Here is a 25,987-nt window from a genome sequence, read left to right as displayed (position 1 = left end):
CGAGACAGAGACCATGGATGAATGAATGAACGCACCAATGAATGGGTGAAATCTTCTCTGGTACATGCCCTCCAGGGCTAGTCCTTCCCCCTCAGCATAGCCCTGGGGTCCAGCACACAGCCTCTGGGGTCGGACGGCCCCAGCTCTCATACTGACAAGCTGTGTGACCTTGGGCAGGTGGCTAAACCTCTCTGGGCTGTGGAGCGGGGCGTGCGTCAGGCTCTCTGGAGGAGGAGCCGGGGGCCTGGTGGACGGGTGCCCAGGGGTCAGCTGTGAGAGGCTCTTCCCGGCTGGCAGAACCCCCAGGGAGCTGTGTTTGATCTCTCCTTCTCACGAAACACACCTGACTCAGTGAAGGGCACGCTGGTTTTGTTTTTGGTTTTTTTAAGGAGGAAATAAGAAGATGGGGGTGGGGTGGGGTGTGGGGAGGAGACAGGGAGGTGGGGTGGGAAGGACAGGGAGGAGGGCGGCTCCGGAGCACCCCCCTCACCCCCCTCCCCGGCGCAGCCCCTGTTCGCGGCTCTGTGGCGGCATCAGTGCATTTAATCCCCCCCGGCGGCCCAGCGGGGCAGGTGCTGTGGTCATCGGCGCTGGGCCAACAGGGAAATGAAGCAATCCGCCCCGTGTGACAGGCCCCGGGGTGCAGGGCGGGCCTGGAATCCTGGCAGCCCGATCCCAGAGCAGTCGGGGAAGGGGGTGGCGGTCTGAGCGGACCAGCCTGGGGTCGGAGCCCAGAACTGTCGCAGACCCTGGCAGCCTCTGGATCAGAGAGGGGTGGCACCCTGCCGCCTGGAAACACCCACCTCCCTTGGCCTCTTTCTGATCTTCACTGGGGCTTCCAACACCCGGCCCAGTGAGCCCCGAGGCAGCCCCTGCCCGCAGGCCCACTCACCCTGAGAGATACTGTCTGTCCGTGGGAAGTGAGGTGCTCAAGGCCTCTCCCTGACACAGGCCCGTCCTCCACAGAAGCCTCCTCACTGGCTCCCCGGAGCCCCCAGGGAAAAAGCCAACTCACGCGTCCCTTTCTTGCTAAGAACTTTTGGCAGCTCCCTGCTATCCTCCAAGGGATCCGACCCCTCAGTCCAGCCCTCAAGGTCTCACCAGCCTAACCTCTCCCCCAGACAGCCCGCCGGCTGCCCTAGACCCTTCCGACCGGTCACAGGGAAGGATTCGCTTTCCTTGGCTTTTCCCACTGTTGTGTCTTTGCTTGAGCCCCTCTGTGGGTCCAGCTGCCCCCCACCTCCAGCTCCCCAGGGCAAGCAGAGGGCTCCTCCTGAGTTAGGGGACAGAGCTCGGGGCCCTGACTCACCACCGTGCATGTTGCACCATCTAGTCCTGAGCTCCTTGAGGCCGGGGGGCGTAGAAGCTGGCCCTCTCTGTAGCCCCTGCTCCCCTGCACCCTTTCACCCCCTCACAGGGAGGGCAGGGGGTGGTGGGACTTTGGCCCAAGGAGCCACAGGAGGCGAGCCCCCGGGGGATTCGCTGTTCACCGGCACGGTCAGGCAGCCGAGACTGAGCGCCTAGGCCTCAGGGGGCCTCCGACCCCAGCAAACCTGAGGAGCTGGAGCCCGTGTCCTGCACCTGCCGCGTCCCGTGAGACGCCTGCCAGAGGCTTACCTGAGGCCGCTGCTGCCCGCGCCGGTTCTGCCCTGAGATGCGGCGCCCGGCGCCCGTTCCCACGACTCGCAGCACCGCATCCGTCATGGCGGAAGGAGCGCCGCCGCTCGTCAACTCCAGGTGCTTCTTCCAGGGGGCAGGTCGCCCTGAGGCCAGGACTGCGGTGCCCGGGGCTTGGCAGGTGGTGCCTGGCACCGAGCCCGTCCTCCTGGCCTCCAGGAGGCTCGGATCCCTCTGCCTGGCCCCAGGGCAGTGGCCCTGTCAGGAGGGAGCCCCGGGCCGGGAGATGAGGCTGGGGGACCCGAGGGGCGGCCTGGAGCTGGGCTGGAGGGGAGGGGAGGTCATCTGAGGCCACTGCGGGTCCCGGGAACCCGGGAGCTGGGCTGGCGGGCTCAGTGGGGCTTCAGGCAGGCCGCACGGCAGCTGGGACAGAGGCTCTGGTTTCCAGGACGCGGCGGACAGGCCCCCTCCCTAGGTGTGTGCCGTGGAGGAGGCCTCAGGGGGCTTCCCTGGTGGCTCAGACGGTAAAGAATCTGCCTGCGATGCAAGAGACCCGAGTCCGATCCTGGGTCAGGAAGATCCCCTGGAGGCGGGCATGGCTACCCACTGTGGCGTCCTTGCCTGGAGAATCCCGTGGACAGAAGAGCCTGGCGGGCTGCAGTCCAGGGGGTCGCAGAATCCTACACAGCTGGGCGACTGACACTTTCACTTTCACAAGAGCTTGCAGAGCTCAGTGCGCGGTGAGGCAAGCACCGTTCCCAGCCCAGGGCCCAGGCTGGGGGACGCCCCGGAGAACCACCAGGACCTCAGTCCTCACAGGAGACCCGCAGGGTGGGGGCACTGCGGATGCCACTTGGCAGACGCGGCCCCAGCGCCGAGGAAGCCGAGACCTTCTCTGCACTGGTCCTGACTGTCCTCCTGGTCTCCTGGCCCCGCTCTCTCCCCTCCAGTCTGCTCTGGGCTGTCTCTGCTATGCTCGTGGCCCCCAGAACCATCGGTGGCCCCCTGCCTCCTGCAGAACAAGGAACAGGCCCTCCTCCAGGAGCCTGACTCCCGGCCGCCCCCCAGTCTGCCCCCCTCCATCCTCGGGGCCCAGCTGTGCCTGCACCCGGGTCCTCCTTACCCTGGCTGCTCTGGCCTCTCCACCTGACGCTTTATGCAGCCCCTGATGAATCCCCTCTGTTCTCCGGGTGCCATGGAGGGCCACCCACTCGGGGCAGCCTGCTGCATTTCCCAGCCCCGTGGAATTCCGCCCTCCGCCCCTGGGACATCCCACAGGGCTGCCCACCCTGTCCTTGCAGCCTCTCCACTTACAGAGAATTTGGGGTTGGACTGGCCAGGACTCCGAAGGTCTTTGTGCTTCTCTGAGCCTCCATTTGGCACCTGTGGAGTGGGACGTGAGGACAGCAACTGCTCCCTCAGCTGGAAGAAAGAAAAGAAGGCACCAAGGCGAGATGAGCTTTGTGATCTCCAAGTTCCAGACTCGGGGGGCCCCGGGGGGTCCTCACAGTAGCCACTTGCTCAGGCCAGAGGACTCTGCTCTCGGGGGAGGAAGCCCCAGCCTTCCCTCTGCCCGAGGCCAGTGTTGGGTCTAGGCTAGCTGAGCCGCTGGGTCCCAGCCAATGAGACATAAGACAGAGGCTGCAGGGGGGCTTTGGGGAAAGGCTTTCCTCGTGGAGAGGGGGACGCCTCATGGTTCCGGGGAGGCGGCCGTGGTCCTGGCCCACCTCTCGCTGCTCAGGGCGCTTTGCTATCTGGAGCCGCAGCCGCCATCTGTGTCCATGGGGGAAGGCGCCTCTGACATGCAGAGGACAGTGTCATCGCCGTGGGGGGACAGTCAGAAGGCACTGGCGTCCCTGGGACAGGGACTGAGCTACTGAGCCCCCTGGGGTCCGTCAGAGCTGAGACCTGAGTGACGAGAGACAGACGTATGACAATCCAGGGGAGGGGTGGTCCAGGCACAGGGAACAGCTGGTGCAAAGGCCCCGCAGGAGGAGCCTGGTGCAGCCTGGGACCACTGTGCATGTGCATGCGTGTGTGTGCATGCATGTGTGTACATGCAAGTGTGCATGTGCACGCGTGCATGTGTGTATACGCACACATGTGTGCATGTGCATGAGTGCGTGTGTGCATGCATGTGTGTACATGCGTGTGTGCATGTGCGTGCATGCATGTGCGTACGTGCATGCATGTGTGGACGTGTGCATGTGTGTGTGCATGCAGGTGTGTGCACGCGTGTGAGTGGTTTCAGTACAGACAGTGAGGGGGAGAGTGACAGGGCTGAGATCAGGGATGGCAGGGGCTGGGTGACCCAGGACCACAGCCAGAGCTTTAGATTTTATTCATCCGACCCTTAACTTTTGGGGCTTCCCTGGTGGCTCAGAGAGGAAAGAATCTGCCTGCAATGCAAGAGACCTGGGTTCCATCCCTGGGTTGGGAAGATCCCCTGGAGGAGGGCATGGCAACCCACTCCAGTATTCTTGCCTGGAGAATCCCCACGGACAGAGGTGGGCTACAGTCCATGGGGGTCACAAAGAGTCAGACACGACCGAGTGATTAACACACTCACACACCCCTAACTTTTATTATAAAAATGTCCTAAAATTTGACATCTTGAAAGAACACAGAATAAACACTCGTCTATATTTCACCTAAGTTCAACTATTGTCAATATTTTTTCATATTTGCCTTATCTTCACATACATGTGCCTTTTTTTTTTTCTGCTCAGAATTTGAAGAAAAGTTGAGGACTTCATGCCTCCTGACTCCTGAATACTTGATCCTGTGTACCCTAAGAGCAAGGACTTTGCTCAACATAAGTACGACACCATTATTACTAGAGAAAACGAAAATGATTCACTAATTCTCCATCCAGACTCAAGTTGCCCCCGGGTATTCCACGTGGCTGGGTCTTCCCTCCTTCTTCTTTTCTTTCACAGAACCAGGATCCTTTTATTTATTTTATTTTATTTGGGCTGCACTGTGCAATATGTGGGATCTGTTTCCCAACAAGGGATTGAACCCACGCCCCCTGCATTGGAAGCACAGAGTCTCAACCACTGGGCCGCCAGGGAAGTTCCTGGAACCCAGGTCTAGAGAAGGGTTATATGTCGCACTTGACGACCAGGTCAATCTCTTTAAGCTAGAACGGTCTCCCGACTGTTTTCCCTGACACATGACTCTGTGAAAAGTTTATTCATCTGATTCCCTTATGAGATTGAAGTCTGTCACACGTTATTGTTGTTGTTCAAGTCAAATGGGCCTTAGGAAGCATCACTACGAACAAAGCTAGTGGAGGTGATGGAATTCCAGTTGAGCTATTTCAAATCCTAAAAGATGATGCTGTGAAAGTGCTGCACTCAATATGCCAGCAAATTTGGAAAACTCAGCAGTGGCCACAAGACTGGAAAAGGTCAGTTTTCATTCCAATCCCAGAGAAAGGCAATGCCAAAGAATGTTCAAACTACTGCACAATTGCACTCATCTCACACGCTAGCAAAGTAATGCTCAAAATTCTCCACACGAGGCTTCAATAGTACGTGAACTGTGAACTTCCAGATCTTCAAGCTGGATTTAGAAAAGGCAGAGGAACCAGAGATCAAATTGCTGACATCCACTGGATCATAGAAAAAGCAAGAGAGCTCCAGAAAAACATCTACTTCTGCTTTATTGACTACGCCAAAGCCTTTGACTGTGTGGATCACAACAAACTGGAAAATTCTTCAAGAGATGGGAATACCAGACCACCTTACCTGCCTCCTGAGAAATCTGTATGCAGGTCAGGAAGCAACAGTTAGAACTGGACATGGAACAACAGATCAGTTCCAAATTGGAAAAGGAATACCTCAAGGCTGTATATTGTCACCCTGCTTATTTAACTTATATGTAGAGTACATCATGCAAAAATGTCAGGCTGCATGAAGCACAAGCTGAAATCAAGATTTCTGGGAGAAATATCAATAATCTCAGATATGCAGATGACACCACCCTTATGGCAGAAAGTGAAGAGGAACTAAAGAGCCTCTTGATGAAAGTGAAAGAGGAGAGTGAAAAAGTTGGCTTAAAACTCAACATTCAAAAAACTAAGATCATGGCATCTGGTCCCATCACTTCATGGCAAACAGATGGGGAAACAATGGAAACAGTGACAGACTTTATTTTCTTGGGCTCCAAAATCACTGTGGATGGTGACTGCAGCCATGAAATTAAAAGACACTTGCTCCTTGGAAAAAAGCTATGACCAAACCTAGACAGCATATTAAAAAGTAGAGACATCACTTTGCCAACAAAAGTCCATCTAAGTCAAGCTATGGTTTTTCCAGTAGTCATGTATGGATGTGAGAGTTGGGCCATAAAGAAAGCTGAGTGCCGAAGAATTGATGCTTTTGAACTGTGGTGTTGGAGAAGACTCTTGAAAGTCCCTTGGACTGCAAGGAGATCCAACCAGTCAATCCTAAAGGAAATCAGTCCTGAATATTCACTGGAAGGACTGATGCTGAAGCTCCAATACTTTGGCCACCTGATGTGAAGAGCTGACTCATTGGAAAAGACCCTGATGCTGGGAAAGATTGAAGGCAGGAGGAGAAGGGGACAACAGAGGATGAGGTGGTTGGATGGCATCACTGACTGATGGACATGAGTCTGAGTAAACTCTGGGAGATGGTGAAGGACAGGGAGGCCTGGTGTGCTGCTATTCACGGGGTCACAAAGAGCCAGACACGACTGAGCGACTGAATGAACTGATTGTTGTTGTTCAGTTGCTCAGCCGTGTCCAATTCTTTGAGACCCTATGGACTGCAGCCCGCCAGGTCTCCCTGTCCTTCACCATCTCCCGGAATTTGCCCAAGTTCATTGTCCCACACTTCATGAACAATCTCCAGGATGAGGCTCGGGGGCTGTGTACGCGTCCAAAGGGAGAACATCCCCACCCTCCTGGAAAGTTCCCCCCACTCTTCCAGGCAATCCCATCCTGCCCGAGGAGGCCACGAGTCCATCCCTCACCACGCGGTTCGGGGGTCCTGTAGCTCCCTGGAGCTGGGGCCAGACCTCGTGGTTCCCAGGCAGGCCTTCTTCTGCTCAGCCTGGTGCCTGCGGGAGGTACTGTGTGGCTGGGACCTCAGCCCCGGGCGGAACACACTTTCCTGTCCTCCCACTGGGGGCCTTTGAGGTGTGTCTGATGACCCTGGATAAGGTACAGGACAGCGGTGGTGCTGGGCTCCTCACAGCATCTCCTAATGTGTCCTGATCTCATGTGCATCCCCTGAGTCAGGGCTTCGCAGCTGCCCCTGGTATCACATCGCGCCCAGAATCCCTGGAGGGCAGGCGGTCCCGCCGTCTATGATCTTGAGTGGTCGGGCAGTGGCCCCGGGACTTCCCACTGCTAAGGCAGGTTTTCCATCAGGGTCAGTGGAGCATTTTGAGCAGGAGAGTCACGTGATCTGATCCACCATTTGTAAGGACGCTGCAGGGGGCAAGGATGGGTTGGGGAGGCCGATGAGGGGGCTACGGCGGCAGTCCAGCGCTGGGCAGCGCTGCAGGGTGGGAGTGGAGGGCCTGGGGGTGCCAGCAGCCCCACCTCCCATGTGGGCCGGTCTGGGCTGAGCACCCGGAGGGCAGGGGCTGTGGCTCGCATACCTCTGCGTGCCCAACTCCCAGTACCCGGCCTGGGGACTGGCAGAGAGGATGCCCCAGTCATAACTGGGTGTGCCTGAATTTGGGGCAACAGTGACTTGTGGGGTCTGATGCTGCCAAAGAAAAAGAAAACAAAAACCCCCAAACAGAACAAGAGTGTGATCTGGTTACCCTGCAAGGCCTTGCAGCGGTTCTGACTATTAACACTTCCATCCCTCCCCGCAGACCCCAGGAATCACCAGGGAGGCCTCCCAGCTTTCGGGGAGTTCCACTTAGAGGGACAAACCACGTTGACAAGGGTCAATCTGCCTCCTGGGGACGGAAAGTTCCCACCTGAGGCCTGAGACGGGCAGTTCTCTCCCTTTCCTAGGCTCACACCACACCCCGCTCCCTGGCCCAGGGCCCAGGGGATGAGGGTCAGGCCCCTGCGTGACCTGTGGGCGGTGCCTTCCTGAATCCTTCTGGCCCGAGGTTGCCTGGGTTGGTTACCCACCACTGTTACACATTACCCCCGTCATCAACAAATACGGGTCACAACTCGTGTTTTCTGTGAGCCAGGAATTCGGGAGCAGCTTGGCTGCGTGCTTCTGGCCTTGGGGGCTGTCACTCATGAGCTCATTATCACCAGGAGGCTTGACGGGGGCTGGAGGCCCTGCTCTCCCGGTGGCCGATTCACAGGGCTGCCCGGCGGGTCAGCCGCTGGTGGGAGGCCTCAGGTCCTCTGCACAGGCCGGCGGCCCCGGAGGAAGCGGCCCCGGAGAAGCTGCGATGACAAACTCAGAAGCCTCGCACCATCATTTCTGCAATATCCTGCAGGGTTACGCAGTCCTGCGTGGTGGGAGGGGCTCCCACCAGGAGGGGAGAACGTGGGACCCGCCTGGGAGGCACACGAGTGATCGACTGCCGTGAACGGGGCAGAACCTGTCTAGACGGCCACTGTCCACTCACATCCTGTGTGCCAGGCCCTCTGCTCAGCCTGGGCATGCAGGGACGAGGTGGGCGGAGAAAGACCTCCATCCATTCAGAGCGTTCGCTGGGTGGGCAAGCCCTGTGGGCCACGCAGATTGAGTGAGCCACTGAACCCGCGCAGAGCCTCCGTGCCGAGGGCCTCACGTACATGGCCCTCGTGCCAGGAGTCCTGGGACGAAGGGCGGCAGGATCTAGGAGAGAGCAAGCTCCCGGCCCAGCAGTCAGGGAGGGCGCCAGGAGGAGGGGGCGTTTGAGAGCTGGCTTTGACGTCCAGGAGAAGTGGGCAGGTGGGAGATAGGTAGTGTCGCACAGTGGCCAGGGCAGATGTGGGGCTCAGACCCACACCCCCGGAGACACCCAGTCCCCAGCATAAATGTTCACATGCTGCGCCGTGTGCCATGGTCTGAGCTGGCCACTGGGATCCAGCTGTGGACAGAACAGACCTCCTGGTTCTTCACAGTATGGTCCTGAGTCAGGGACAGGGCCTGGAGATGCCCTTGAGATGGTTAATAATGGTCAGTAAAGTCACGCGGTTCTGGCCAAGCCATGTTCACCCATCATCTGACGGCAGTGGGCACACAACCATATCCCCATTTGACAGATGAGGAAACTGAGGCTCAGGGCTGGAAGGACTGCGTAAGGTCAGGGAACCAGGCTTACTCCCAAGCCTTGTAAGTGGGTGCCCGGGGTCCAGACAGGTGCTGGCCCAGCGGCCCGTGACCTGGCTCTCTGGGATGTGCTGGTCTGCATGTGCTGACCCCCTTCTCCACCAGGCAGGAGACCCACACCCCCCCACGCCCAGGGCTTCACACCATGGGAGGAGGGTGGCGTGGAGCCGCGTGGCTCAGCCTCTGTGCTCACAGTCAACCTTATGACCGATTAGGGGGGCCTGTGAGTCACATGTGAAGGGATTTTGCAGATTGAAGTGAAGCAAAATGTCCCCAGGCCTGACCTCCTTCCACAGGGAGAGCTGCGGAGACTCTGGGTTCCTGGGGGGCCCTGGGGGCCGCCCCAGCTTCAGAGCCCTGAGTCCCACAATCTTGTACAGGCTTTCCCCTCCTCTGCGCCCCATACTTGCGGAGAAAGCAGTGGCCAAGGCCGTCGGGGCCGAACGAGCACCTGGGCAAGGCAGCTGTTGTACCGAGGGTCTTAGGGGCCTGATTGCACTGAGCCCGTGCGACCCTCCAGGCAGGGCTATCCCCGCTTCACAGACGAGAGGACTGAGGTCAGTGAGGTCAGGCCAGGCGCCCAGAGGCACAGCAACCGCGAAGCGACACCTGCCAGATCCAACAGTGACGCAGTCTGCTCGCTCTGTCCTCGGCCACCTGCTGGTCCCGTCCTCCCGAGTCACTCGCCTGGACGAGGTGCAGGCGGGACAGCGGGCGTGGAGACATCCGGGCACCCCAGACCCGCTGAACACGCGCTTCTGGGCGCCTCTCAGTCTTCGCAGAGGTAACCAGCTCTCGAACTTGCTGTTTCTTGTTCAAATGTACTGTGACTCTTTCACTGTTAATACTTACATCTGTGTCTACAGATAATACCAGAGGTGGCTTGTGTCTTCTGTTTTTCTATGAAGAGGGCCGCAGGAGCTCTGTCTTCTGGAGCTGGCCTCTTCTCCCTCCGCAGTGTGTGTCTGAGGTTCCGCGAGTTGCTTCGGGCCCCCTCAGGGCAGTCCTTCTTCACTGCTGCGTAGTACTCCATCCCAGGAAAGGCTCTTACTCACAGAGCTGCTCCTGTTTTACACCCACTGCTTCAGATGGATGCGATTTTTGGTTCTCACGGCACAGATGAGAAAGCAGGCTCAGTGAGATTAAGGGGCTTGTCTGGCATTAGTCAGTTTCTAAGGGGCAGAAACTGCCCTGCTGCTGCTGTGTCACTTCAGTCGAGCCTGACTGTGTGACCCCATGGACTGCAGCCCACCAGGCTCCCCCGTCCCTGGGATTCTCCAGGCAAGAACACTGGAGTGGGTTGCCATTTCCTTCTTCAATGCATGAAAGTGAAAAGTGAAAGTGAAGTCGCTCAGTCTTGTCCGACTCTTTGCGACCCCACGGACTGCAGCCCACCAGGCTCCTCCATCCATGGGATTTTCCAGGCAAGAGTACTGGAGTGGGGCGCCATTGCCTTCTCTGAGAAACTCCCCTACTGAGTCCCAAATGATGGGGCTCAACAGGTTCCTTTATAAAATTCCATGAGCAGAGGAAGAGATCACACAGCCAGGCTAAGCCCTGGGGCAGTCTCAGCCCTCAGGAGGTGGCCAAGAGGGGGGACCTTGACGTGACGCCCACTGGGACGGTGGCAAGAGAGTCGGGAACCACCCCAGCCCCGACCCCATCGCTGGGCCCCTCTCCACCCCAGGTGGAGCCCAGGGCCACCACACACAACTCACACAAGTCAGCGGCACCGCTTGGCTGCATAAGACCCCTCCTGTCCAGACTGCCGAAGAAGCCAGTCCTGAGGCAGACTTCACCTGAAGCCTTGGTTTTCTCGCCTGTAATTTGGGGATAATCAGGGTACCTGCTCCCTGGTGGTTCAGGCAGTAAAGAATCTGCCTGCAATGCAGGAGATCCAGGTTCAATTCCTGGGTTGGGAAGATCCCCTGGAGAAGGAAATGGCTACCCACCCACTCCAGTATTCTTACCTGGAAAATTCCATGAACAGGGGTCTGGCGGGCTACAGCCCGTGCGGCCGCAAAGAGCTGGACACGACTGAGTAACTAAGACTTTTAGGTTCGGAGCACAAGTCCAACATCCCAGAACCCAGCTCCCCTGAAACTGCGCAGATATCGTGGTCAGAGGGAGGCCTGAACCTTGTTCAGAGAGTCTGATCTTGAAGGATCTCGAGGTGCTTCTATTCCGGTTTTGCCCAGACTGATTAACTGATTCTTCATTCATTCGTTCCACAAACGTGCGCGGGGCCCCTGCTCCGGGCCAGGTGCTCGGTGGAGCCCTGAAGGCCCAGGGGCGATGAGAACGGGGGCGGAGGGCGCGGCAGACAGGGCTTCGGTCTCAGACGGCGCGTGCCGGCGGTGCCGCGCTGGGCCGCCCCGCTCTCTCTGCCGCACCCGGCGGCCCCGGGATGCGGCCGTGGACGCCACCAGCAGTCCGTCAGCTCGGGCACGTTGCCCCAAGGCCGAGGGCAGAGAAGCCCCGCCCCTCCTGCCTCCGTCCTCCGCGGCCCTCCACCCACCTGCCCGCCCCAGACCCTCAGCCCTCGGCATCCTGCCGGCGGCGCCCGCTGCCAGGGGAGCCTGCCCACCCTCACGTCGTCACTCAGGCAGGAGGCTCTGGCTGGACACAGACACGAACCAGGCCCAGGAGCCAATCCAGGCCGCCCTCAGAGGCGGCCCGGGGCTCCACCCACAGCAGGCCCGGCGGCGGGAAACTTTATCTGGGCCGTCATCAAGTGCAAGGGCTGGTCCCTCCACCCCCATTCTGTTGGTTCGGCTACTTAAGCCTCCGTCTTTTTCCTCCCTCCCAGGTCCCCAGTGCCTTCAGAATGACCCAATGAGAGGCGATTCAAACCCCGCCTCCCCCACCTCCGAGAGCATCGGGTCACAGAGCCTGGGCCTGATCTTGCCGCTGCCACTCTTGGGGCCAACATTGCGCATTTAATAGGTGGGCTGAGACTCCTGCCAAATCTCCCAGATACGAATCATGTCAGAGCTCGAAGAAGCTTTGGGGTGCAATCCTGTCCTGGATGGGGAAACTGAGGCACGGAGCGAGTCACAGCTGGGCTGAGCGTCCAGGCCTCCCGCCCTCTGGGGAGGCCCTGGTAGTGAGATTGCAGCATCAGACGTTTCTCCAGGGCAGACACATGTGGGATCAGCGTCCACAGTGTCTCTCCCTAATGGGGTCGGGAAGGGGTGGGAACTGCAGCGGCACCAGTGGGGAGAGGAGGAGGGCCATGGCCCCCTCTCTCAGCAGCACTGTTCAAGGTACTTCTACCATGGACTCGCTCGATTTCACGGCCGCTCTAGGAAAGCAGGAAGCGCGTGCCACTGTCCCCATTTTACAGATGAGGAAACGTGAGGCACACGGAGACTAACGCCAGGAACTTGGCACCTGGTGGTCCCCAGAGTCTTGCCAGGAGGGGGTTTGGCTCCATCCTTACAAAGAGGGGGCCTGCCTCGCCCAGGGCCACCCAGCTAGAGCTTCATGCTCCTGGGCCGCAGACTGTTGGTTCGAGGCGGACAGAAGTACAGGACGTGGGGGTCTCTGAGGGTGCAGGTCAGAGAGGGGCTGGGTCGTGACATCCCAGCCAGTCCCCAGACCTGGCCTCCAAGGGTGGTCGGGATCTCAAAGGCCAAGAGACAGAGGCCCACAGGCGGCAGCACCCCAACCACCTCTCCCGGGTTACCTGTGGTTCTCTTGCCCTAAGACTTGCGAGGAGCCTAGTTTTCACCTAGCAGAGTCCTTGGCCCTTGGCATCCAGCCCCTCCTGCACGCCTGGGATTTAACTGCCGTTTCTAGGTTTAGCTGCTGCAGGCACTGGAGGGAAGCGGGTCAGTGGGGGGGTAGGAGGCATTCCCTGCCCCCTCGAGACTGGTGAGCGACCCTGGGCAGGACTCAGAGGCCTCAGTTGTCCCAGTTGTTGGACAGGGTGTCTCTGAGATGCTTCCGGCTGGCCAGTTTCCATCCTGGGGATGCTTGGATGTCTGGGAGGCAGAGAGCCGTTGATATCTGCCTTGCTTATCTCAGGGATGTAGGGAGAGAGAAGGCGAGGTGGACATAGCCAGGCATGGAGGCAGAGAGCACAGAGGCCCACAGGTCAAGGCGTGGAGGTTGGGGGAAGAGTGATTAGAGCGAGGCGGGCACACGGGAGCCCGGCCACAGCTGCCTCTCGCCGACAGCAGGCACAGGGGCCCAAGCCGGAGCAGCTGGTGGTGGCAGCTGAGCCCAGCCTGCCAGGCCCTCTGCCCTGCCCACCACATCAGGCTTGAGCCTGGCAGGGCATGGGGTCGGGGAGGGGAATGGAGGGGCAGGGCCAGCTGTGAGCAACCCTACATACCCCAGATCTGCCTGTTGTTATTATTCATCGCTTAGTCGTGTCCAGCTTTGCCACCCCATGGACTGCAGCCTGCCAGGCTTCCCTGTCCCTCACCAGCTCCCCGAGTTTGCTCAGGAGAGTCGGTGATGCCATCGAACAACCTCACCCTCAGTCACCCCCTTCTCCTCCTACCCTCAATCTTTTCCAGCTTCAGAACTCAGCCACTGCCACCTCCTAGGTGTCAGGACAGGATCACCTACTTGCTGGTCTAGTTGCCCACATTCTCTACCCTGAGCGGAACCCACTGTCCCAAAGCCACACCCCACCTCTGGGCCAATGGAAGCATCATTTTCATTGCCTAGAGTGCTTCAAACCCCAGTTCCTTCATTTTATGTTAGTTTGGCTGGGCCATGGTACCCAAGTGTATGGTCAAACGTTATTCGAGGTGTTTCCAGATGAGATTCACGTTTAAATCAGCAGACCTTGAGTAAAGCAGATTGCCCTCCATAATGTGGGTGGGCCTCATCCAATCAGTTGAAGACCTGACAAGAGCAAAGAGACTGACCTCTGCTGAGCAGGAGGGAATCCTCCAGGAGATGGTTTCTAGATTTGAGCGGTAACACTAGCTCTTCCCGGGACTCCAGCCCACTGGCCCACTCTGTAGACTGAGGGCTTGCCAGCTTCCATACTCACATGAGCCAATTTCTTAAAATAAATCTTTCTCTTTATACCTGCTTTCTATTGATCCTGTTTCTCTGGAGATCCCTGACTCAGACAGATATCCTTCAAAGGACACCTCTTCCAGGAAGTCTTCCCTGATCCCTAAGCAGAGTCCTCTGCTTTCCTGGTCTATCATGGCCCTTCATGCTGCCTCGGTTACAGCATTTGTCACCCCATGTTCCACTGAGTTTGTAAGTCAAACTCCCCTTCCTAGGGAGTAAGTTCTGCATATTAGGGACTGTAGACAATTTACCCAAGTTCTCAGCACTGCCCAGCACAGGGTCTGGCATAGAAGAGGTACTGGCTGGCTGATGGACGGTGGGTGATGGATGGATGCATGGACAGATGGACAGATGGATGGGGTGTGTGTGGTTGGGTGGATAGGTGGATGGGTGGGTGATGGACAGATGCTTGGATGGGTGGATGGGGTGTGTGTGTGGATGGGTGGATAGGTGGATGGGTGGGTGATGGATGGATGCATGGATGGGTGGATGGTGTGTGTGTGTGGATGGGTGGATAAGTGGGTGCGTGGGTGATGGACAGATGCATGGAAGGGTGGATGGGGGGTGTGTGTGGTTGGGTGGGTAGGTGGATGGGTGGGTGATGGACAGATGCATGGATGGATGGATGGATGGACAGGGTGTGTGTGTGGATGGGTGGATAGGTGGATGGGTGGGTGATAGATGGATGCATGGATGGGTGGATGGTGTGTGTGTGTGGATGGGTGGAAGGATGAGCCGGTAGGTAAGTGGACGGGTGAATGAACAGAAGTCTCTATGGTTAAGGAGCTCCCCGGGGGGTCGGGGGGTGGCTCTTGTTCACAGCTAACTCCCACCCCAAGCAGGAAGGCTCGGGGCCCTCACGAGGAGCCTGCGTATTCCTGGGGGGTGATCTGCTCTGTCAGTGGGCCCCCCAGTCAGCCCCTCCGCAGAGGCTCTGCCAGGTGCCTGGCATCATAGGCGTAGGGTTTGGACTGTCCCAACAGTGAGCTCCATTCTGCCATGCCCCAGCTGTGTGGACAAGTCACTCCCCTCTGTGGTCCTCCTGAGAGGTCATGTCATCCACGTGGGCCCAGGGAGTGCGCTCTGGAGCCCGCCCGCCCGGATCTGTCCGTCCGCCACCCTGCCTCAGTCCCCTGATGCATGACCGGGATGACGCCAGCCCCTCGCGCACAGCATTGTCCTGAGGATTAAATGAGTTCACGCGCTGGGAACAGTGCTTGGCAACGCCATCGCCCGTGAACACTAGGCGTTGCCCACGTCACGGCGCTGTCAGGAAAGGAAAACAAGATCATGTGGGCAAAATGCTGGCTGGGTGCCTGGGGATCACTCCGTAAATCATGCTTCCTTGATCTCCATCACGACCCCATTTTTCTGGGGTGGGGAGCCCGGGGCTATGAGAAGATGGGCGGCTTGGCCAAGGCTGGGCAGCGCGTGGGTGGTGGAGACGGGGTCTACATTAGGCCCGGCCGACCCCGGCCCCCAGCCCTGTTCAGAAAGCCTGAGACACTGGGGCGAGAGTAGGAAGAGTTCAGCAGGTGACAGGCTGGGGCTGGCCCAGGAGGCCTGGGGCTGGAGCCCCGGCTGGAGCAGGTCTGGGGGGCCACACGCCAGGCCACCAGGGGCGGGGTGGGGGCAGTGAGGAGACGCTCAGAGGTGGGGCTGGAAGCCGTGCTGCCGCGCTCCGGGCTCGGTGGAAGGGGGTGACAAGACACAAGAGGTGCCCGGCCACCCCGCCCAAGTAGCTGCGTGCGGGCAGTGACGGATGTGGTGGGTCTTCCATCCCTGCTGAGAGCCATCATGGTGCCAGAAAGCTCGTGGGAAAGGCAGGACTGCCTCCCGTCTCTCACAGATGGCGATGCCAGTAACACAGCCTCGGGAGCGCGAGCATGCGCCGGGCCCCGTGGCGCTGGGCACCATGAGGACAGCGGCAAGAGGGGGCGAGTGCTACTGTTCCCATTTTACAGATGCAGAAACTGAGGCAGGTGGAGGCGTGTGAGCGGCTAACCCCCAGTCTGGCCTGCCTCTGCCAGCCTTCCTGGCCCCAGTCCACCTGCCAGGTGGCGGGTGAAGCCCTGGTTTCCACACTGTGGGGTGTCAGACCTGGGGGGTGGGGGGACAGCAGAGAGCGGGAGGGGGTTCTGGGGGAGGGTCCCAGGTGGGGAAGCGGGGAGTGAGCGGAGGAGGGTGTGGGGCTCAGCGGCATCTTCTGGGGGCACACCATCAAGGGTTTGCGCCATCGCCCAGCATGGCGTGAGGCCCGTTTCTGGGGTGACAGCTGGCCTCTTGCCCGCACCCGTCACAGACGAGGAAACTGAGTCGTGGGTGAGGGACAGAGGGAACCGGGGACTTGGGACTCGGGTGGGAGGAGCGTGCAGGGCCTGAGAACGGCTCCAGGTAACAGGACAAAGCCTGGGAAACGTGAGCGCATGTTTACCAGCGGGGGGATTAAACTCTGTGCGGCCGGGGGGCTCACCCGGGAGGCGGGCAGGCGGCAGCAGGCCCCGCAGAGGGAGGCAGGCTGGGTGTGAGGGTTGCAGCCGCCAGGCCGAGCCCCAAGCACGTCTCCACAACAAGGGGTAACCCCGAACGCACCCTGGGCCGGGCTCCGGGCACTGCACACGCATCAACCTTCATAACAGCCCCCAGGCCCGATGGGGCTCCTGAAGGCAACGCAACAGAGGGGGCAGAGCTAGCATTGGAACCGGGACCGAGGGCCCAGGGCTCCTGAGCTCAAATCCTCTATTGCCGCCACTGTAGCCGAGGTCAGCATATTTAGAACGGAAAAGCCGCGTCACATCTGAGAAACTGCTGCTGTGAACAGAAGGTACCAGAAACACGAACGCAATCAAGACAGAGCACAGCCTTGCGCTGATGATTCCTCTAGACTCTGTTACCTGGCAGAGCTCCGAGCAGAGACCTGCTTTCAGTTCGCTGGAAGGACACAGCAGCCAGTGCAAAGGTGTGCAGGACGCCCCGCCCTGCGCCGGGCCTCAGCGAGGTCGGAAGGCGTTAGATCCGCGAAGGGCAGGGCTCCCGCACACTGATACCCTCCTCGAGGGCTGTGCCTGGTTCTGGATCCATGGCCGTTTTCATCTTTGACATGGCATTGAGCGTCCCCACATAACAATTGACCAAACAGAGGCTCAGAAGGGTTGGTTACTTGCCAACAAGTTGGCTGCTTGTTGGTTAGGTTGCCCAGTTAGGGTAGGGGGTGTCATCTCATGAGAGGAGGCCCTGAGGTTGGCCCAGGAAGGCAGCTAACTCAACCCTTAATCAAGGATGGCTTCCTGGAGGAGGTGGCGCTGACCTGAGCATGAAAGGGAGAGGAAGGGCCGGCTTGGTCCCAAAAGACTGGAGCTTCACAAAGTAGGGAAACAGCATGGACTTCAGGCTGCTGGGGGTGGAAGGGTGCACACGGGGGAACCAAATAACCAGCAAGACCCAATCCCTCCTTCTCAGAAGACAGGCACCCCTCCAAGGGACTGGGAGGCCCAGGGGTCCCAAGCCCCCTGCACATCTGATACTAGCAGTAATGGCTCACCGTCCCGGGTACCTGCGGGGCTAAACGTTTCTCGTGTAGTACTCCCCAGCATACTCACAAGCTTTATGAGCTGAGCACTATTCTCCTCCCTCTTTCCCTGGAAAGAGGCCCGGAGAGGCCAAGTCACTGCCTCCAGGCCCCGCAGCAGGTTGTGGCCAAGCCCGGGTTGTCCGCTCTGCAACCCCGCCCCCGCGGAATCATGAGTCTCCCTGTCCTCCCGGGCGACAGTACGCCAAGCCAGACAGACACACACCAACTTTCTAATCGCGTGGACGAGTCTCCGTTGGAGGAGATGGTGGCTCAGCTGACGGCAGCCAGCCCCACCTCCCGGAGGTTGGCATCACCTCCAGGCACTGACCGCGCCGTGTCCACCGTCCACAGTCGTACCTTTTCCTTCATAAGTCTTGGCCCTGAACCTGTAGGTGCGTCAGAGGAAAGCAGAGACTGACAACGCTGTCTTGGCAGGGCAGGCAGCCCTGGGGCCACGCGGGGGCTGGCCCCCAGCCCGCGCCAGGCTCTCAAGGCCGTCACACGCACCCCTCCACGCTCCCTGCCTGGTGAGGGCCTGGGGGCTGGCAGGCGGGGCTCCCAGCCTCCAGGTGTGCCCTGCCCACACCTGTCTCCACCAGCCTGCTGGAATGTAGAGCCTGGCTCGGCCAGGAGGCCCAGGTGTGGTGGGCAAGTCCTGCTCAGGGTAGGGAGGGGGCTGTCCAGTGGCGGGGGCTGGAGGGGCTGGTAATGGAATAAGTGGCAGCTGTGTTTGAACCCCGGTGCTCAGCTTCCTAACTGGGAAATTCTGGGCCTCTCAGAGCCTCAGTTTCCTCATCTGTGAAATGGGAATTCGGACTCCAACCGCAAGGTGTTGTGTTATACTGAAATGAGAGAGTTTGAAAAACAACCAGCATGCATCAATTAGATCTCAAGAAAGGTGGAACTTAATTAATTTGAAAATTATAATAAATACAGAGAAAAGCAACTAGCTAGTGCCAGGCATGTGGTGGGTGCCCCACATACTGGCTTCCATCCCTACGTGAACCTAGATGGCTTTCCAACTCATTCAGGATTCAGTCCTGATTCGTGGGAATCACAGCTGGTAGGTTTTGAACTGTGGTGTTGGAGAAGACTCTTGAGAGTCCCTTGGACTGCAAGGAGATCCAACCAGTCCATCCTAAAGGAAATCAGTCCTAAATATTCACTGGAAGGACTGATGCTGAAGCTGAAGAAGCCCCAATACTTCGCCACCCGATGCGAAGAGCTGACTCATTGGAAAAGACCCTGATGCTGGGAAAGATTGAAGGCGGGAGGAGAAGGGGACGCCAGAGGATGAGATGGTTGGATGGCATCACCAGCTCAATGGACATGAGTTTGGGCAAGCTCTGGGAGTTGGTGAAGGACAGGGAGGCCTGGCGTGCTGCAGTCCGTGGGGTTGCAGAGAGTCGGACACGACTGAGCAACTGAATGACAACGACGACTTACTATCTATCCCCCTCCAGCTTCCCATCGGTGCTCAGACTCTGCACTCCTAAAGTCCCTCTGGCCCCTGCGCCCTCGGGTGCGCTGTTCCCTCTGTCAGGAAAGCAACCCTTCCCCCCGCCCCATCTGGCCAGTTCTCCTTCATCTCCCTCTGCTTAGACCTCACCTGCTGTTCCTGGAACAGTCCAGACAGTGAGCCCTCAAGGGCAGGGCCCACATGCGTCACGGGCGTCGGCACGTCCACGGTGCTTCCTGGGCCCTGGTATACAGGAGGTGCTCAGGAAATGCTCAATGGAAGGTTTGCTCACACTTGCTCTCCTCTTGGGATGGAGTCCGTTACTACCAAGCACCGGGGCTAACCGTCCAGCCCGTCAGACTTCCTTCACGAAGCATTTTTGTCTGTGCTCCGGGTCACAAGGCATCACCTTCGATGGCCAACAAGACGCAGCAGGTCTCAGCGCTGGGGGCTGGGAGACTCACATGGTGCGGCTCAAGGGTGACGGGGCCCCACAGCTGTGACGGCCGGAACAGCGCATCAGCGGCCACACCATGCGGCCTGAGAGTCTTCACGTTCTGGACATCTGATTTATCTGGGCCCAGCTGGCAAAAGGAAAGAGGAACGAGAACCTAGGGTGAAGAAGAAGAGGAAATCTGATGTTGGCTCTGCTCACGCCAGCACTCTCCGCCCCGCCCCACAATTTCCTTCTGTCGCCTCTGCATGCTGGGTGGGCATGGCAGGACCCACGGGCCGTCCCCCCCAGAACACTCCAGGCCTTGGGTACCAGGCAGAGCTTTTTCTCCTGACGACCCTCAGAGGACATGATCCCCAGCGGGCCAGGTGTACGGGGACCATTACCGCATCGTCCCTGCCCAAGCCTCTTTGAAATCGCTTGTGGCCCCTCCTCCTTTTCCAGCCCTGCCGGGAGATTTGCAAGGTCACCAACACCTAGAGCTTTGAACTGGGGATATCTCCAGCACAGACAGAAAGCTTCCCCCGGCTCCTCAGGCGCTTTGCTGACAAGACTCACGCAGCTAAGCTTTCCTGACTGGGTCAGAGCCGCACCGGCCTACCGAAGCCCCAGCTGGAAGTCAGTAAGGTCGTGGACTCCTGACCCCACACAGGTGGCCCCAGGGAGGCTCTGACCTCCGTCATTCTCCTTTGCCCTTTTTTGCTTTTGGTTTTCCGAGAACGGCTACAACACCTTCCGCTGCACGGGCTCATCTTATGACGCGACCCCGACACTCCGCTCGTTGAGGGGTGAAGTCGGCGTGTTCTCTTCCCTTCAGTCTGTGGCAAGGACAGAGCAGTGCTGAGTGGCTTCCAGGGCAGGTCACAACGGCAAGGCACCGTCCCCCTGGTTCTTCCGGGACACTTATTCTTGGAACCCAGCCGCCAAGCTCTCAGGAAGCCCAGGTACTCTGCGGAGACCCACGTGGGGAAGCTCACAGGCTTCCGCCAGTTGAGCCGAAGGATGACCTGGAGTTGACCAGCGGGGAGGATGGGAAAAGGGTGTCCAGCAGAAAGGGGGAACCGCATGTGCAAAGGCTCAGAGGCAGGAGAGAGCTTGGCGCACCTGGGCAGTGCCAAGAGGTGCGGGGTGGGGGGGCGGGGGCACACAGCTGAGGCCGGAGGTGAGGGAGAGCCTGTGGGCAGGGCCCGAGAGGACGCCGGAGGCTGACAGAGCTGGGGGCCTGGGCAGCTAGAGAGGAGGGTAACAGATGATGACTGTGCTTTGAAACTTCAGCTGGGTGGGCAGTGCACTCACGGCGCTGAGCCTGCAGGCAGGGTGGGAGGAATGAGACCCCCTGGGGGCCTAGACTAGGGTGTTGGCAGTGGGGATGGAGGGAGAGCTCTGTGGGGGCTGGTACCCAGTGGGTCTCTCGGCCAGGCTCACTGTATTACTGGAGCTGGTGTGATGGCTGTGGGGGGTGGGGACAGGAGTGCGTCGTGGGTAGCCAGCCTCTGACCTATAGGATGACCGCCTGGGGTCAGTCTCTGACAGCAGGACCATGACGGGGTCAGAGCTGCAGGCCACGTGGGGTGTGAATCCCAGGGGCCTGCAGTCCAGGCTCCCCACCACCATCAAGCTGACAATAACAATGACAGTCCTCACCAAGGGCCTCCTGCATGCCAGACACTGGCGAAGAATGTGGCATCCTCTCTTGTGATCTTCTACAAATATGAGGAAGGTGCCCATTTTACAGACGGGGAAACTGAGACTCGCAGGTAAGGTAAGCCACCATCCCAAGGCCTCTCAGTTGGGAAACAGCAGAAGCAGGACAGGACGTTGGCGTCTTCCTGGAGGCTATGGAATCCGCCCGCCTCTGGGATGAGCCACTAGGTCCGGCATTTGCGGATTTGGGAGGAGCTTTGGGTGGGAGGCTGCGGGGTCAGAGATATCTCACTGGAATGTCAGAAGGAATGGGCCTGAGTCAAAGTCTGCTCAAGCCAAATTCCCCAGGTTTTGTCTGAAGAAATCCTCCCACTGCTCACACAGGAATAAAAGGTCGGGGAGTCAGGCCTGTGCTCAGCTGTGACGGGGCAAGGGGCCCAAGCCAGTTCTGGGGGTCGCGGGCCGGCCTCCGTCCCAGGACCTCCTCCTGGAAGAAGCTCTACCCCAGCCCCTGCTGCCTCCGTGCTGACTCTGGAGGGAGGGGAAGCTTTCCGGAAGTCTTCAGCCCGGGGTCTGGGCTTGAATGATGACCTTGTCCCTGGGAGGCTTCGGGGGCTGAGAGTCACCGTCTCGTGGGCTCTGTCTCTCCCTGGGCACGTGCGTCCATCTTCCAGACCTGCCCTGCCAACCCGGCTGCCTGGCTGATCTACCGGGGAGCCTTATAAAAACTAACGCCCGGGGACATCCCTGCCGGCCCGGTGGCTAAGACTCTGTAATCCCACGGCAGGGGTACCTGGGTTCCACCCCTGGTCAGGGAACTGGACTCCACATGCCGCAACTAAGACTGAAGTTCCCGTGTTACCACCAACACCCTGCACCGCCAAAAAAAAACCCCAAAACCCAGAAAACTCGACAGCAGCAACAGACACCCAGGCCCTGAGCCAGAAGCAGCACCGTCCAAGTTCCTCATCTGATCCCGACGCGTGGCCGGTGCTGAGAACAGCCGAGATGAGCACTGCCTTTGGGGTCACATATTCGTGGGCTCAACTCCTGACTCTGCTTGTGTGCTGGGTGACCCTGGGCGCATGTGGCAACCTCTCTGAGCCTCAGTCTCCTCCTTCTATCAGGAGGGACACTCTTGTCACGGGCCTGAAGGGATTAAAGCATTTAATTTGGGCCCATCACTTGGAACTTAGAGCTCAAAAGGGAAAAAAACAAGGCACCCAAATTCATCCTGCTCACAGCAACATCAGCCTTGCCAAGTGGAAGGGGACACCCTGATTCGGGATTTCAAAGGAGCATGTCAAAAAGGGACTTCGGAACTGAGCTCGGAGGCTGGCACCGCTTCGCTGAAGTCCCGTCACAGCCAGACATCTTGCTGATTTCCTCCTCTAGGACTCTGCAAAGCATGCCAGTGTCGCTGACATGGGCGGTGAATTCCAGGGCTACGTGGGCTTTCTGTCTGGAATCAGCGGAGCCTGCAGTGTTTGACCCGAGGATGTTTCGTCAGAGCAGGGCTGAGGCTTTGACAGCTAGTCAGAGCCCTCTCTGCCCTGCCGCGTCCCTGCAGCACCCCTCCAGGGCCACAGGATGGAGGGGGGGCTGGGAGAGCAGCCCCCGCCCTGGCTGGGGACATGCACACACTGCGCGCCTCGGGCGTCACTGATGCCTGGACGGAGCAGCCCAGGTCTGGTGCTCTCCGCTCGCCACATTCTGTTCTGAACGGGTTGCATGCCTTGCCTCATTTGCTCCTCAAAACCACCTTACGAGGTGAGCGGCATTAGGCTCCATTTTGCAGATGGGGAAACCGAGGCGCGGAGCAGCCAAGCAAGCCCCGTGTCCAAACCCCCCACGGTAAGTGGCAGAGGCAAGGCCTGAGTCCAGGTCGGCCAGGTCCGTGAAGCTCAGGTTCGAGGGCTCCCCTGAGCTGTCTGCCATCAGGGGGCTCCACACAGGAGGAGGCTGAGGTCTGGGGGTTTGCAGCCCCAGGGCCACGGGCCAGCCACACCCTGAACTGGGCCTGTCTAACGTCAAGGCCTGGCTTTGATCTGGTGTCTGTTTTACATACAGTGTGTGTCTGTGTCTGCCTCAGCCTCCCATTTATCCCTCGCCCCTAGCCCCTCACTTTTCCCCCAGTCATCCCAAATTTGCTTTCTATACCTGTAGTTCCATTTCTATTTTGTAAATAAGTTCACTTGTACCATATTTTTAGATTCTACATAAAGATAACTGTACAGCATAAGGAACTCTTCTCAATATTCTGTAATGACCTACACAGGAAAAAATTAAAAAAAAAAAAAGAACCTATGTATATCCACTTTGTACAGCATAAACTAACACCACATTGTAAAGCAACTATACTGCAAAATAAAACCTTCCTTTATCCTTTCATTCACTTCCTTGTTTGTTCATTCACTCTCTCTCTCTCATCAGCAGTTTTGGAGCATCTACAGTATACCTGTCCTTGGTCTGGGTGCCAGGGAGTCAGAGACGAGACAGGCCCTCTGCCCCCGAGGCCGTCCCAGGCAGTGGGGCAGACTAACAAGCAATCTCCCCAGAGTTTGGAGAAGACAGAGGCTGAGAGGGCATCCCTGAGGAGGTGGGCATCACCCAGGTTTCAGCTGGGCATGAAGTGAGGCGGAAGATAGATGGGTCCCAGGCTGGGCAGCCAAACTAGCAGGCGTGAGAAAGGAGCTGAGCTCTGCCTAGATAAGAGAGAAAATACCACATGTTCCTCATTCCCAAGGTCAAGGAGACCTTCCTAACTATGCATGCACAGAACAGCTCCTTGGAGGTCAAAACAGCAGGGGCATCACCTCAGAGTAAGTGAGGTCAGCGTACCCCTCGGCTTCTCGCTAGAGTCCATCTTGGCTCCGAGACAGGCAGATGCACATGGGAAGACGCTGAGACGGACCAAACCCAGGCTCAGAACCGGGTGAAGCAAGGTGACTGCCCAGAGGAAACCCGGAAGAAAGGCCCCAGAAAAGTGATCCGAGCCACCACGAGGGCGTGACTCTCCCTCTGAGCCCGCCCGTGTGTCTGTCCACACGCACACTTTTTCCTTCTAATAAACACTGGACTTGCTTCACCACGTTCCATCTCTGTGTGGAAACTCACGTCTACACAGGCGACAAGCTAGGGCCTCATCACTGCCCGCTGGTCCCTGGGGGTCTGGTGGCCAGGATTCCATGCTCTCCTGGCCACAGCCCGGCCTCAGTCTCTGGCCAGGAACCGAAACCTTGCTTCAAGTTGCTGCAGGCCGAGGCCACCGAGGTCACTGCGGCCTGGCTAGGGTGAGTGAATCATCTCACAAGTCACAAGACCAAGCTGGTGACCTTGACGAAGGGGGATGCAGGGGAGAGAGACGCTGCTGAGCCTGGGTCCTTGGTGCTGGCTCCGTCACTCCCTAGACAAGTCATCGTGGCCAAGTCACTTCCTTCTGAGCCTCAGTTTCCCCTTCTGTAAAATGGGGGCCCTAGTGCCCACATGTGAGGCTTACCACCAGTTCATCACTTGGCCCTCCCTTCCTTGTTTGGGAGTGTTTGTCTGGCTCCTTTCTCTGGACCCTGCCTGCGCTGGGCTCTCAGTCTGGTTCCCACCCCCCCACCCCCAGTCTCCCAGCTTCCATGGTTTCACCTGTCCAATCCGTCGGGAGCTTTCTGGAGCACATTTCTGACATGGCACATCCCCTGCTCAACTTCTGGGGCTCCCCATTGCTCCAGGACGAAACCCAGGTCTTCATGCTCTGGGCCTCGGGGATCTGGCCACCCCTGCCCTTCTGTCTCCTCACCACCAGCAGATGTTGGAAATTTGATCTCTGGTTCCTCTGCCTTTTCTAAATCCAGCTTGAAGATCTGGAAGTTCACAGTTCACGTACTGTTGAAGCCTCGTGTGGAGAATTTTGAGCATTACTTTGCTAGCGTGTGAGATGAGTATAATTGTGCGGTAGTTTGAACATTCTTTGGCATTGCCTTTCTTTGGGATTGGAATGAAAACTGACCTTTTCCAGTCTTGTGGCCACTGCTGAGTTTTCCAAATTTGCTGGCATATTGAGTGCAGCACTTTCACAGCATCATCTTTCAGGATTTGAAATAGCTCAACTGGAATTCCATCACCTCCACTAGCTTTGTTCGTGGTGATGCTTCCTGAGGCCCATTTGACTTGAACAACAACAATAACGTGTGACAGACCTCAATCTCATAAGGGAATCAGATAAATAAACTTTTCACAGAGTCATGTGTTAGGGAAAAGAGTTGGGAGACTGTTCTAGCTTAAAGAGATTGACCTGGTCGTCAAGTGCGACATATAACCCTTCTCTAGACCTGGGTTCCAGGAACTTTCCCGGTGGTCCAGTGGTTGAGACTCTGTGCTTCCAATGCAGGGGGCGCGGGTTCAATCCCTCATCGGGAAACAGATCGCACATGTTACACAGTGCAGCCCAAATAAAATAAAATAAATAAAAGGATCCTGGTTCTGTGAAAGAAGAGAGAAGGAGGGAAGACCCAGCCACGTGGAATACCCGGGGGCAACTTGAGTCTGGATGGAGAATTAGTGAATCATTTTAGTTTTCTCTAGCAATAATGGTGTTGTACTTATGTTGAGCAAGGTCCTTGCTCTTAGGGGACACATGGTCAAGTATTCAGGAGTCAGGAGGCATGAAGTCCTAGCTTGGGCTTCAACCACAGAACACACGTGTTCTGCTGAGGAGCCCACACTGTGGTCGTGCCTCTGGGCTACCACACACGCTGTTCCTCTGCCCGAGATGCTTGTCCTTGCTGTGTCTAATGAGATGCCAACCACCCAGGTTAAGGGCTATGGAGATGAGATCTGAGGGGAGGGACCAGGGAGATTGGAAGGACGGGAAAAGGAGAGGCAGGGAGTTTTGCCCACACTTTATGCCATAAGCAGGATTCTCATAGAAGCTGGCGGCCAGA

General features: G+C 58.1%; 1 long non-coding RNA gene across 1 annotated transcript; it reads right to left on the bottom strand.

Moving 5' to 3' along the window:
• Positions 1–408: 408 nt before the first annotated feature.
• Positions 409–19,612, bottom strand: LOC139033803 (uncharacterized). Its single transcript, XR_011486274.1, has 4 exons — positions 19,106–19,612; positions 17,720–17,882; positions 2,932–3,039; positions 409–2,629 (listed from the first exon to the last, which is right to left on the bottom strand). It is a non-coding gene; the product is annotated as an uncharacterized lncRNA (long non-coding RNA).
• Positions 19,613–25,987: the final 6,375 nt, after the last annotated feature.

The sequence above is a fragment of the Odocoileus virginianus genome, unplaced genomic scaffold, assembly GCF_023699985.2.
Source record: "Odocoileus virginianus isolate 20LAN1187 ecotype Illinois unplaced genomic scaffold, Ovbor_1.2 Unplaced_Contig_3, whole genome shotgun sequence".
NCBI classification, from domain to species: domain Eukaryota; kingdom Metazoa; phylum Chordata; class Mammalia; order Artiodactyla; family Cervidae; genus Odocoileus; species Odocoileus virginianus.
This window is presented reverse-complemented; position numbering and strand designations above follow the sequence as displayed.